This window comes from Manis javanica, chromosome 6 (genome assembly GCF_040802235.1).
Source record: "Manis javanica isolate MJ-LG chromosome 6, MJ_LKY, whole genome shotgun sequence".
Lineage (NCBI taxonomy): Eukaryota > Metazoa > Chordata > Mammalia > Pholidota > Manidae > Manis > Manis javanica.
In genome coordinates, this window is record NC_133161.1 from 40,960,618 (window position 1) to 40,974,027 (window position 13,410).

The window sequence follows — 13,410 nt, forward strand, 5'->3', positions numbered from 1 at the left end:
TGGTTACCAGAAAGGAAAGTAAGAGAGGGGAAAGTAATTAGGATGTGGCTACTGCCAATGCAACTCTCAAAATCCAACATTTTCAATGCCAGTTGGCGACCTCTCTCCGCTCTTCACAACCTTCTGGGGCTCCCATGGCTTTCTGGCAAAACAACCCGTTCCTATTTTTCTAGGCCATGTAGCTATACTCTCCCCTTGCCCTCCCTTGGAGCTGACCCAGCCACGCTGGCCACTCAGTGTCTCTTTCTCCTTCCCACAGCTCTGTCCCACTCCCTGGGCCTTTGCTTCTGCAGCACCTTTTGCTTAGAAGACTCCCACAAGCCCTCCCACCTTCTCACCCATCCAGCTGCCTCTGCCCCTGCTTCTTAGTGCTCTGTGGCCCCTTCTGAGAGCTTGTTCTACTGCACCAACCTTCCTCATATATGCTCACTCATGCACCTGCATTGGCCCTTTACAGAAGCCATCACAGGTGGTCATTTACACAGAGATGCAGTCTGATTCTCTGACAGTCTCTGCCAGGAGACAGTTCGAGGCAGGCAGGATGCTGTGGCTTTTGCTCACCACTATCCTAGCCCTTAGTACTGTGTGGGCAAAAAGTAGGCACCCAAAAATAACTGCTGAAAGAATGGATCCTTCCATCTTTCCTGTCTACTCCACTAGATTAGGATTCCTTGTCCTGTACTCTCAGTGGGACCCCGAACTTTTGCTCAGTTGTCCTGTAATTAGCTGATGATCCTTTCCTCACCATTGTGAGCTTAATGTAGTGCCTGCACAGAGAACGTTCTAAAAAATTTTTGGTGAATAGACAGGCTTGGGGCCTACTGACTTAAAAGGGAGTGATTCAGAACTCTGAGTTTAACAGCTATATAAAGTGTCTTATTTTCCACTAATCTGAATTTGTATTAATTTAATAAGTCACCTACTAGTGTTACAGCAATATCCAAGATGAATAAAACATTACTGCTACAAACAATTCCAAGGAAACCCTTCACACTGGTCTGAAGCCCCTTCCTATGATCGAATCAGCTCTCTGGCCAGTGAAGGTAAATTACTTCTGTTCTAGGCAGAGGCAGATTTTTCTCAAGAAGCTTAAGATTCTGGAGCCTGCACTTGTAGCACACCCTCCAGAGCCCTGTAGTAGCAATGTGTGCACAGGGTCATATGTTTTTGTAAAATTAGCAAAAGTAAGACATTTTAAATCACAGTTAATGAAGGCCTAGTATCTCTCCATTCTGACTTCGCTTCTGTCTCCTTGTCAGGGGGGATTGGAGTGGCCATGGGTATTTTGGAGCTTTGGCTAATGGAGGTTGATCTGGGGACACAATGAGTTTGGCTTTAATGGGATATAGTCACGTGGTTTTCAGACCCTTCTATGCATAGTTAAGTCATAGATAGTAGTTTCACTGTCAGAATGGCTTCTGGGAAGACGTCTACTGCCTTCTGTGATGATTACCTGGTATTGTGCCACTAAAGTGGTGGCTGGTATCAGTGAGGTTCCTTTTGAGAATCACTTGCTTTGGTGCTAGTCTGTGGGGTTTTTGGTGGTGGTTTCTCTATAGGCAGGTGATACCTGAACATGGCCTTTGATCTTTGCTCTCCTGGTCTATCCAATGGTGGTGTCAGCCTCTAAGTTCCTGCAGTGGCAGCCTTTCAGGAATGTTCTGGAACACCTAGAAGAGCTTCTCTTTTTTTCTGGGTGAACACTGGCCAGGCTACCAAAGCTCTGCCTGTGGCATCAGTACATTCTTCATGGCAGAGGCCTCACTCTGGGCACCTTTGGAGCCTGTCAGCTCACCTCTGCTCCCTCAGTCCTCCTGATGTGCCTTGTGGAATAGACAGGCCAAGAGGTGCACTGCTCTCTCCCCAACATGCAAAACAACCTCCCAAATCTGAGCCCTGGAAAAAGAAACCATTCATAAGAGAAAGCTGGCAGAGTGAGCAGGAGGCAGAGAGAGAAGAACAGGGGAAGAAAATTGAGAGAATGGTTATTAAGGAGGAAGACAGTGATGATGACATAAATGGATGGCTGAGAAAGACACAGGAAAGAAAACAAAGCTGAGCTCTTCCCTTGCTAGAAGTGCATGTGTAGATTCAGGTCATAATAAGGGTGTCAGTGGGCACTCTTATGCAGAGTTGGTTCATTCATATCAGATGCCAATGTAAGGATGTCACATGCCTCCTGTCATACCTGGGTCACTGCAGTAGTTTCCTGACCAGTTTCTGCTTCTACCCTTGTCCTCCTAAACCTGTTCTCAGTCTAGCAGCCTATGTGATTCTTCTGAAATATAAGTCAGAACATGCCACTCCTCTGCTATCCGAGGCTCTGACCTCATTTCCCTCCACTCTGCCCCCACCTTCAGTCAGTTGCAGCCAGACACATTGTTTCATAAATATACACTTGACTGCTCTTGCCTCAGGGTCTCTGTTTAGGCTGTTCCCTCTGCCTGGAAGGCTGTTCCCGTGCATGTCCACTGCTGCTATCTTGTATCTGCAGAGTCATCTCCTCACTCAGGCTCTTCTGTCTAAAAAACAACCCTCCCAATGCTTCTTTCTAACATAACATATAATCTATTTACTAATTTTTTAAATCTATCTTTTACTAGAATGTAAGCTCCAGGACCAGGGCTTTTGTTTGTTCACTATTGTATCTTTCTCTTCAAGAATGGTGCCTGGCATGTAACAGGAGTGTATTAACTATCTGTTGGAAGGGTGAACTCAAGAGGTAGGTGCTGTTATTAAGTACATCTTATAGAAGATAAAACTTGGGCTTACCAGTGTAAAGTAACTCACCCAAGTGTACAAGGTGAAGTGAAAGAGAAATTGTGGAACCCAACCATGTCTGCTTCAAAAGTCTGTGCTCGCAAACACTTCCTTGTAATATGGTCCTCCTCTTGTCACAAGCTATTGAGATCACTCTAAAGAAATAGTTTCTCACATTGGCCTTTCTTTATGGTTAACCAGGTCATTAGGCCTTCAGATGTCCTTCCTGAATTGCAAGGTGAGTATTCACAGAAAGGGACAGAGAACAAAACCATAATGCATGCATTATGTGGGGAAGTGAAAGAACAGCTTTAGGTCCATGTGGTTAAGAATAGGAGCATAAACTGGTTGACGTCAACATCACCTGGGGTGCCTTAGAGTAGAAAGGTGCTGCCTCGTCATAGCAGGATCACAGCAGGCAGGCCAGACAAATGCTTGGGGGATCAGCAAACCAGCAGCACCAAAATAATGAGAAAAACATTATATAGGTAATGGTTACCTGTTTGATATTTTCAGAAACATATATGAGGTGTTATAGGTAAAGACAGAACTTGGCTGGACTTCCTTAGAGGCATTTGACTGATGGTATTGTTTTAATATTAAATTACATGTGGGTAGCATCATCAACTTTTCAGCATACAGAGTCTCTGAAGGTCACTCTGGCCCTGCTGATCCAGTTGATGGGGCCAGTAGACTCACTTTATCCATCATTTATTTATTTTCAAAGATGTCATATATGGGTATGGTTTCCATTGCATAAAGACAGGTAATGGAGCAAGAACAGTTACTTTGTAAATCCTTGAGGAATAGTAGTGGTGTGTCAAGGAAGGTTAGTTAAATGCTGTTATTTTAAAATTGGAGTTGGAGGTCTGAAGAGCTCCTATTCTTCCTTCTATACCTTCCCTGAAGGCTTCTCTATCCACTTCCCTGAGACCTCCTCCCCCAGCAATTACTCTCTCTTCTGTTCTATAGGTACCATTATATTTATCACATTGTGTCATAATCATCTGTATTCACTTTTGATTCCCTATGAGACTAAGAACTCCTGTAAGTCCATGGCTTTTTCCTTATTGTATCTTGTTCATCTTTGTAGCTAACGCAGCACCTAGAACATACCGAAGCTGCCAAAATTTTGCCAAAGGCAATTAAAACAAGACTCTGGAGGCCAGAGGACTTTCTAAGAAAAAGATCTTTGGTGTGGATTCCTTCATAAGACTTGGCAGGTGTCTAGTGTTGTTTCCAGAACAGGCCAAATTGGAGCAGATGCTTCTAGAGGTCCTCATTTCTTGTCAGACCTTCTCTGTTGGGCTGCTTAGTGACTCACAACAGGAAGAGGAGGCATCGATGCTTAACAGTCCCCTAACAACTCCCCCAGGAGGACCCTCAAAATAAAAAATGACAAGAAAATAGGCTGAGGTCCTTTGGGCTGCCCATCACTTCACTTACTCTGTGTTTTAGTTACTTTTTCTGTAGCAATCTTGAGTTGAAATGGGAGAGCTAACTTCCCTTCAGGCTCTAACGCGTCTGAGTCTCTGAGCCTACTCACTGGCAATAAGCATCCCAGAAACCTGTCCTCTTCCTGCTATCTGCAGAGCAGGTCAGGCTTGGTTACCTCGGAAGAATACCCGCATCCACACAGTCCCTTCGACCTGCCTTTTGTGACATGGCCCTCCCTTTCCTGGGAGTGCATTTCTCCTGCAACACATCTGTCTTTTGCAGCCTACCTCTGTGCTCTACTGCTGCACACTTGATTCTGTGATCAAGCTACTTGAACCAGATTTCATCCCTATAAAAATAAGGTGACAAATTTAAACACTGCATATACCATGACACTATTTATGTTTTTTATTTTAAACTACATATGCTGGTCTTTTGTCTGTTTGCTTTCAGATCTATTCTCTACCATTCTCTGTCCTGGGCTTTACATTCCTGGGAACTACTTTGCCCAGGCTCCCTTACAGATCAAAGACAGCCAGGGATAGAACCCTGGAGAGTGAGAGGGGAAGCCAGGTTATTTCGCCCCTTCTGTCTGCTTCAGATGGTGTCTATTCTCCACCTCCTGCGGTATGACCCTTTCTCCGTGGTTCCAGCTTTAGCCTGGAAATGCTGCCATGGTGCCAAATTCTTCCAGGTGGCCCCAGCACCAGGGTTCTAGTAGTAAGTCCTTCTCCCTTTCTCCCTCTTGCCTAGGGTTGACACGGCTTCCTGCTGCTCCCTGGCCTCTCAACTCATCCATCACCTGTTTTGAGTTCCCTTTGCAATAATATCTAACATGGCTTCTGCCTTCTTATCAGACCCTAAAACTCTCTGAATGTATGTATACATCATATATATGTATAAAAATATGAATATTTATATGAATTTATGTGTATGTAGATATACATATGTATTTATAAATAAATACTCAGAAGAATATCTGGAAGTTTACACATAAACTGTTAATTGTGGTTTCTGACTGGGAAAAGAAATGGGGCTGGGCTGGTGCAGAATTGTCAAGAGGTATTGTAGCTTTTTAAAAATAGCTTTATTGTAACATAATCTAAATATAAAAGACCATAACTTTCGTGTGTATGTATATGTATTGTTTGAGTTTTTTACAATGAGTATGTACTCACTTATTGCTTAAATAATATTAACTAATAAATAATTTAAAAATATTAATAGCTGGATGGAACAAATGAGGGATAACACCCAATGCTTTAGCTGAAGCCTTAAGTCATGGAGGAAAAACTCTCTAAGTGACATTAACATTCATTCATGTAAAATATATTTTTTATTTCCTGTGTGCCATGCATGAGGGTCTATCAGTGAAAAATATGGGCATATGGGCATGATCCCTGCCCATATTATCTTCAGTAATTAAACACAATTATATCAGTATTTATTAATTATGAAGAAGTAAAGAGGACAATGAAAGGCCGAAGCTAGTCAGGGAAGGCTTTCCAGAGGATGTGACTAACCAGCCGGGAGCCAGAGGAAGAGCAGATAAAGTTTCCCTGCTGGAGGGAAACAGACAGACAGAGCAGGATAGTCCTGCTGGACTGCCACTGATTGCTCCCCTGCCTCCTGTTCTCAGGGAAGCTACTCTAACAGTAGAGAGTTTGCTAGAAGGTATTTCTCATCAGAACCCATGGTGAGGTGCCACTCAACTGGAAGTGTGCAGAGATTCTGTGGGAGGGGACTTCTAGTGCTGTAGTCCTGCCTCCCACCGTGTTGGGACCATTGTGTGCACCCTAGCTGGCCCTCACCAGGAGGACAGGAAGCCAGTGGCATGTGTCCTGTGGTAGTTGACAAGGCTGGAAATGGCTCAAAAGCTAAGGTTTTAGTAGGATCGGCAGGGGTACCAAAGGCACCCATGTCCATCAACCTCTCGCCTTTGATGGGAACAACTACCATTTTTTCAGTCTTAAGTCGAATGGCACGCAAATGCGCCAGACAAGCCTTCCATCCGGCTGCTGTCTAAATTTCCACTCCTATGCTCTCCTCTTGAAAAGACATGCTGAACCTTTTGGTAAAAAGCTACCCCTGAAGGAAGTTTCATTCTTCTTAAGCTCTGTATTTTTCTCTTTTTGCTCAACCTAATTTAGATTTTTAGCCCATATTTCAGTCTTTAATTCACTGACATTTTGGCAATGGCTATAATCTCCTTGTTTAAGTCAACAATCTCATTTTATTGTAAGCCACCAATTATTCTGTGAAATTAGGTCACTTATAAAGTAGCCCATTAATTGCAATTACAGTTTAGTTCGAACATGTCCAGACCTCCCAGACTATATAAAATCAGGTTACATTTCCTTTTGATGTCTGACCTGCAAAGGTAACAACAGGATCTTAGCCTGACCTCAGTGTTCTCCAGCTATTTCTGGGCGTCACCAACAGGATGTGCCATTCGTGCTTACAAGCCAGCTGCCGAAACCACATAGATCCACCTGGTGCCTTCTCTCCTGCTCTGACTCCTCCAGGTCTGCCTCCTGCAGGGTCACTTGGAAAGTGCCAGTGCTGTCACTGCCCATCATGAAAGCAGAGCTGATGGTGCCAAGTCCACAGCCTCTTCCAGAGCCACCAGGGCCACCAGCCCGCAGGTTCTCAGAGCAGAGCGGGGTTTCATGAGCAAGCAGGAAAAATGGCCTCTTGCTCCCGGACCTGCACTACACTTTGTCACCTGGTATCTGAAACAATGGTGCTAGGGACTGAGAATCAGAAAGGTTTCTTATGAATAGCTTCCCTACTTCTTGAACCTCACCCATCTAATCATTGGGGCTTAAAACCAAGTCCAAAAAGCTAGGTGGGGAGAGAAGCGAAGCCATCCCTCACACCATCTTGGTTCTCCATCATCCCAGCAACCACACTTGGATCTGCTCTCCGAGTCACAAAACAAAAGTTCCCAACCACATCAACAGAGGCAAACAGATGCTTTAGTGTCTGTGCAGGCAGTAGTTGTGTTGATGGATGCCTATCTAATAGTCTAAAATTAGGCTCAGTTGACCAAGATATGTTTTACATAGTACTTGATAATTTTATTTTACTCCAATAACTGATATACCAAGTTTCAAATAGATTCTGAAGAAAAATACCCTGTATCACAGTCTTTACCAAAAAAGACTGAATATGCGTGCATATTTACATAAAAAAATTCACAAGAACTGCACAGGTGAGAGTTTACCATAGGAACCAAGCAAGAGTTCTTCCCCAAATTTCACCTCTCTAAGGCTGAGGTGTGCAGCTGTGGTTTAAGAGCAAGGCTTGCGGTCTAGCAATGCTCTTGCCTGTGTGAGGCCCTGTTTTACCTCAAGATAGAGCTTCCACTGTTTTCAGGCAATGCTAGTAATACTGAGAATGGGTTAGGGTGGGACATTGACCTCTCAAGACATTTATTACCCTTCATTTAACACTCACTGCATCCCCTCCTGTTAGGGACTTAGGGGAATTTTTAAGAAAGTATAAAACATTTTCTTTAGAAGTTCACAATTTTTAAAAAACTGATTTTTTGAGGGTGTTTTGCTAAGTGGAATAAGACAGAGAAAGATAAGTACTGTGTAAATTCACTTATATGTGGAATCCTTTAAATTATTATTATTGGTTATAACAATTAGAGTAAAATATTATAGGGACTTAGAAATAGAGCAAGTTTCCACTACATCCTTAAGATATACAAGAATCTTAAGTGATAGATTGTAGTAACTATATATTATTTCTCTAGATTTGATAATGTAGAAATCTATTTTTAATAGTTATTAAAATATTAATCATAATGAGGGATTATTTCCCTGCAGAGAATCTTAGAAAAAAAAAGCATGATAAAGCCCTGATAATATTAGCACAGGTTAAATTTCTGCTAGGGTTGAGGTTGTTAGGAGTTGATGGTGTTGATGTTAGATATTATTGTAAGATTCATGCTAGGTGTTGAGAGATAGCACAGCATAGTGGTTAGGAAGAGCATGATAATGGAGTTCAGATCCCAGTATTTCCACCTACTAGAGTCTGTAGCCTTGGGCAAATTACTCAACATGTCTGGACCTCAGTTTCATAATCTGAAAAATGGAAAGAACAGCATTACCTACTGTTATGACTTGGATGTTTGTGTTCCTCCAAAATTTATATGTTGAAGTTCTCAGCTCCAGCAGGTGGATGTTTTAGACAGAAAGATTCTAAAGAAGTAATTAAGGTTAATTGAGGTCCTAAGGGTGGGCCCTGGCCCTATAGGATTAGTGTCCTTATACACACCAGAGCTTGCTCACTTTCTATCTCTACATGAGCACTGAAGGTGGACATGTGAGCACACAGTGAGAAGGCAGCCATCTGCTACCCAAGGGGAAAGCCCTTGCCAAACATCAACCCTGCTAGCGGCACCTTGATCTTTGGACTTCCAGTATTTAGAACTGTGAGAAAACAAATGTCTATTGTTTAAATCACCATTTTATGGTATGTTGTTATAGCACCCTGAGAAGAATAAGACACCTACTGTGTAAGGTTGTTGAAGGATTAAATGATCCAATATATTTGAAGAGCTTTGCAAAGTGCCTGGCACAGGGGAAGCCCTGTAGAAGAGTTAGCTGACATTAATGACCTGAGATCTGTGGACTTGGGTTTTGAGAACCAGTGATGCTGTCTTTCAATGTGGTATACATAATTGTACATGGACACACTGAGTTCTGAAAAAAATGTTCAAGATATGAAATTAATTAATTAATTAATTTTATTAAAGTATTACTGATATACAATCTTATATTGGTTTCAATTATATAACACAGTGGTTCAGCAGTTACCCATATTATTAAATCCTTACCCCTTCTAGTATGGTCACTATCTATTGATGTAGTAAGATGTTACAGAATCATTAACTGTATTCTTTGTGCTGTACTACCGTCCCCTTGACCAACTTATATTGCAATTGTGAATTATTGTGCCCCTTTAACTCCTTCCCCCTCCCCCCGACATCCACCCCAACTACTCCCCCTTGGTAATCACTAGTCCCTTCTCAGTGTCTATGAGTCTACTGCTATTTTGTTCCTTCTGCTTTGCTTTGTTTTTCTAGTTCATAAATAAGTGAGATCATTTGGTATTTGTCTTTCTCCACCTGGGTTATTTCACTGAGCTTAATACCGTCTAGCTCCATCCATGTTGTTGCAAATGGGAGGATTTATTTTCTTTTTATGGCTGAATAGTATTCCATTGTATATATGTACCATATCTTTTCTAGCCATTCATCTATTGATGGACACTCAAGTTGCTTCCATACCTTGTCTACTGCAAATAGTGCAGTGATAAACATAGGGGTGCATGTGTCTTTTCAAACCAGGAATTTGTTGTTGTTGTTAAATTCCTAGGAGTAGAATTACTGGGTTAAATGGTATTTCTATTTTTAGTTTTTTGAGGAACCTCCATATTGCTTTCCACAACAGTTGCACCAATTTACATTCCCACCAACAGTGTAGGGCAGTTCTCATTTCTCTGCATCATCACCAGCATTTGTTATTTTGTCTTATGGATACTGGCCATCCTAAGTGGTGTGAGGTGGTATTTCATTGTGGTTTTAATTTGCATTTCCCTTATGATTAGTGATGTGGAGCGTCTTTTCATGTGCCTGTTGGCCATTTGTATTTCTTCTTTGGAGAAATGTCTGTTCAGGTCCTCCATCCATTTCTTAATCAGGTTATTTGTTTTACAGGTGTTGGAGCATATGAGTTCTTTATTTATTTTGGCAGGAGTCATTTATGAACATATTCTTCCATACTGTAGGGTTTCTCTTTGTTCTCCTGATGGTGTCCTTTGCTGTACAGAAGCTTTTTAGTTTGATATAGTCCCACTTGTTCATTTTTTGTTTCCCTTGCCCAAGGAGATATGTCCAAGAAAAAGTTGCTTGTTTATATTCAAGAGATTTTTGCCTATGTTTTCTTCTAAGAGTTTTATGGTTTCATGACCTACATTCAGGTCTTTGATCCATTTTGTGTTTACTTTTGTGTATGGAGTTAGACAATAATCCAGTTTCATTTTCTTACATATAGTTGTCCAGTTTTCCCAACACCAGTTGTTGAAGAGGCTATCTTTTCCCCATTGTATATTCATGGCTCCTATATCATATATTAATTGGCCTTATATGCATAAGTTTATATCTGGGCTGTCTATTCTGTTCCATTGATCTATGAGTCTGTTCTTGTGCCAGTACCAAACTGTTTTGATTACTGTGGCTTTGTAGTAAAGCTTGAAGTCAGGGAGGGTAATCCCCCCAGCTTTGTTCTTTTTTCTCAGGATTGCTTTGGCTATTTGGGGTTTTTTGTGGTTCCATATGAATTTTAGAACTATTTGTTCTAGTTCATTGAAGAATGCTGTTGGTATTTTGATAGAGATTGCATTGAATCTGTAAATTGCTTTAGGCAGGATGGCCATTTCAACAATATTAATTCTTCCTATCCATGAGCATGGGATAGATTTCCATTTATTGTTGTCTTTTTTAATTTTTCTCATGAGTATCTTATAGTTTTAAAAGGAAAGGTATTTAACCTCCTTGGTTAGGTTTATTCCTAGTATTTTATTTTTTTGATGCAGTTATAAATGGAGTTGTTTTCCTAATTTCTCTTTCTGCTACTTTGCTGTTAGTATATAGGAAGGCGACAGATTTCTGTGTATTAATTTTGTATCCTGCAACTTTGCTGAATTCAGTTATTAGTTCTAATAGTTTTTTGGTAGATTCTTTGGGGTTTTCTATGTACAATATCATGTCATCTGCAAATAGTAATAGTTTAATTTCTTCCTTACCAATCTGGATGTCTTTTATATCTTTGTGTTGTCAAGATACAAATTTTAAATTTAGTGGAAAGACATTTACATTCTAAAGTGAATTTAGGCCAAACTAAACATGCAGCCTAGAATAGAGCCAATATACCTTCCTCTACTTCTCAAAAGTTTAGTTTAAAAAGCATGTTAGTTTAAAAAGTCTTCTCTCCCCTCCCCCTCTCAAATAAAACCCCAAACCAACAATAAGTAAGTTGTTATGGGGCTGTGGGGAAAGAGAAATGAAACAGGAAATGTCTGTATAGATAAAGGAAGCCTCTAAAACATAGATGATGGTTGTAATTTTAGAAATTCCAATATGAATGACATCAAGTAAAACTCTAACTTAATAGAGAGGCCAAAATGTTTAAATGTTGGTCTTTAAATGATTTTTTCCTGTTAATGTACTAAGTTTGCATTATGTTTTAGTTTTCAGGTATTATTGTGGAAGTCAACTTAGTATAGAAGAATCATTTTCTATGAATAGTCAGAGAACTTTATGGAGAAGAAACAATTTCTTACAATAAATATTAAAATATATGTTCAGTTACAAAGTATCACCTTTACAGGGAAGGAGAGAAGAGACAGGGAAGCAGGAAAGAAAGAGAAAGTGACAAGAGGGGGCTATTTGTCAAGGTCATTTGTAAAGTTCCTCCAGGGGAGAGGAACAAGTCTTCTCCATCCTTTTGACATTTAAATGAGCTCATTAATCAGTTCACATAGCTTCCAGGACCAGACCCCCCAAGAACAACTTTTGGCCTGCAGGACACCAGGTCCTCCAAGTTTGGAAATGTAGTACTCCTGTCTAATTTTAGCAGTTAAGATTTAGGTGAGGTGAATCCCTCCCACACTCCCACCCCTTACCCAAGTACATGAATGAAGAAAGGCTTTCCTGAGCTGGGTGATTGCATCTTGCCCAGCATTTGCTGGCCCAGGCCTGGGGTTTTGCAAGGTACTATCTCCACAGGGTTTAGTTCTTAATAGAGAACTGTACATGTTGGGAGTATGACAGAAACAGAGAATGAGAGAGGTATCTTCAGCTTCCTCACTTTCTTCTTGAGGTTATGGTCCAGCTAGAATATACCCTTCTAGGTTTTTATAACTTGGAAGTAGAGAAGGAAAATCTTCATTATAAATCAATATTTACTTGCACTGTGTGATAGACACTGGGAATACAGATAGGCATTGGGGAAAATGTCAGAGTCCCTGCCTCCTTGACGTTGGCATTGCATTGGGGAATGCAGTAGAAGTCTCTCATTTGCACCATAGTTTGAACCTCTCCACCCACACCAAATATGTCACATATTCCAGTAACACACTCTGACTCCTGTTCCCCCCTGGACACTTCCTCCCCTGACACCAACTCCAGTGAGCAAGAGGCTTTCCTTATCCCCGGTCTGCTCTTCAAATCCTTCAAAGCCTGCCTTCCGTACAAAGGGGTTTTATCTTACACAACAATTAAGGAAGGAATTGTTACCGGAGAGGAGTCCTTGGTCTCACTGGGAGAAAGAATTCTAGAATGCATGCAGAAAAGTTGTTAAGTATTAAGAGTTCATTTGGAGAATAAAATTCAGAAAAAGACAATACACACCTGAGGGTTGGGCATGGGAAGACCCAGAGGAGTCGCTCCCAGGGAACATTGGGAGCCTTTTTTGTGTCAAGGAAGATAAATATTCATTAAGTGGGATCAGGTTTCAAAGGGAACAAGTGGAGTCTTCATGGAATATGGGCTTGCCTCTCCCTCATGTGGGGCATGGGAGGGTTTTTTTACTATATTTCATTCTCCTTCGAACTGTCATTGTACAGGGAGGCGTGATTTTTACTCTGTTAATGAGTGTATAATATGTTTGGAGGTGAAGTCAGGGTCAACTTCCCCTCCATGTTGGAACTAGCCAGTTTTGGCTGGTCTTTTATCAATTCCTTCCCTCCCCAACCCATGGAAACAGCTTGTACAGAATGTGTAGAATGTAAGCAAGCATTTAACTGAAGTCTGCCTCCCTCTACCTGCTTATGTCTAGCTATCTACCAACTCAGAATCAGTGACAACTACAGTACTGGATGCTATGCTTGCAGATCAGAAATTTAAGGTAAATGAAAAAAAGAATCTTTGATGGCCAGGAAATAAAATAATAACTGTTGCATTTCCTCACTTTCAAAGAGTTTTACTTAAAAAAAAAACCCTATACATTAGTTCACTTCAACCCAACCCTCATGCAAGCCAAACGAAACAAAGCAAAAAAGTTTGCTCACCTTTAAACCCAGGACAGGACCTTTTATAACAGGGACAACCTTGCAGGCTCCTGGGAGGCAGTTCTTTGTCTGGGTTTCTTCTATGGTAGCCTCTTTCCCTTGCTTTTCTTCTAGCTCCAAGCTCCCCAG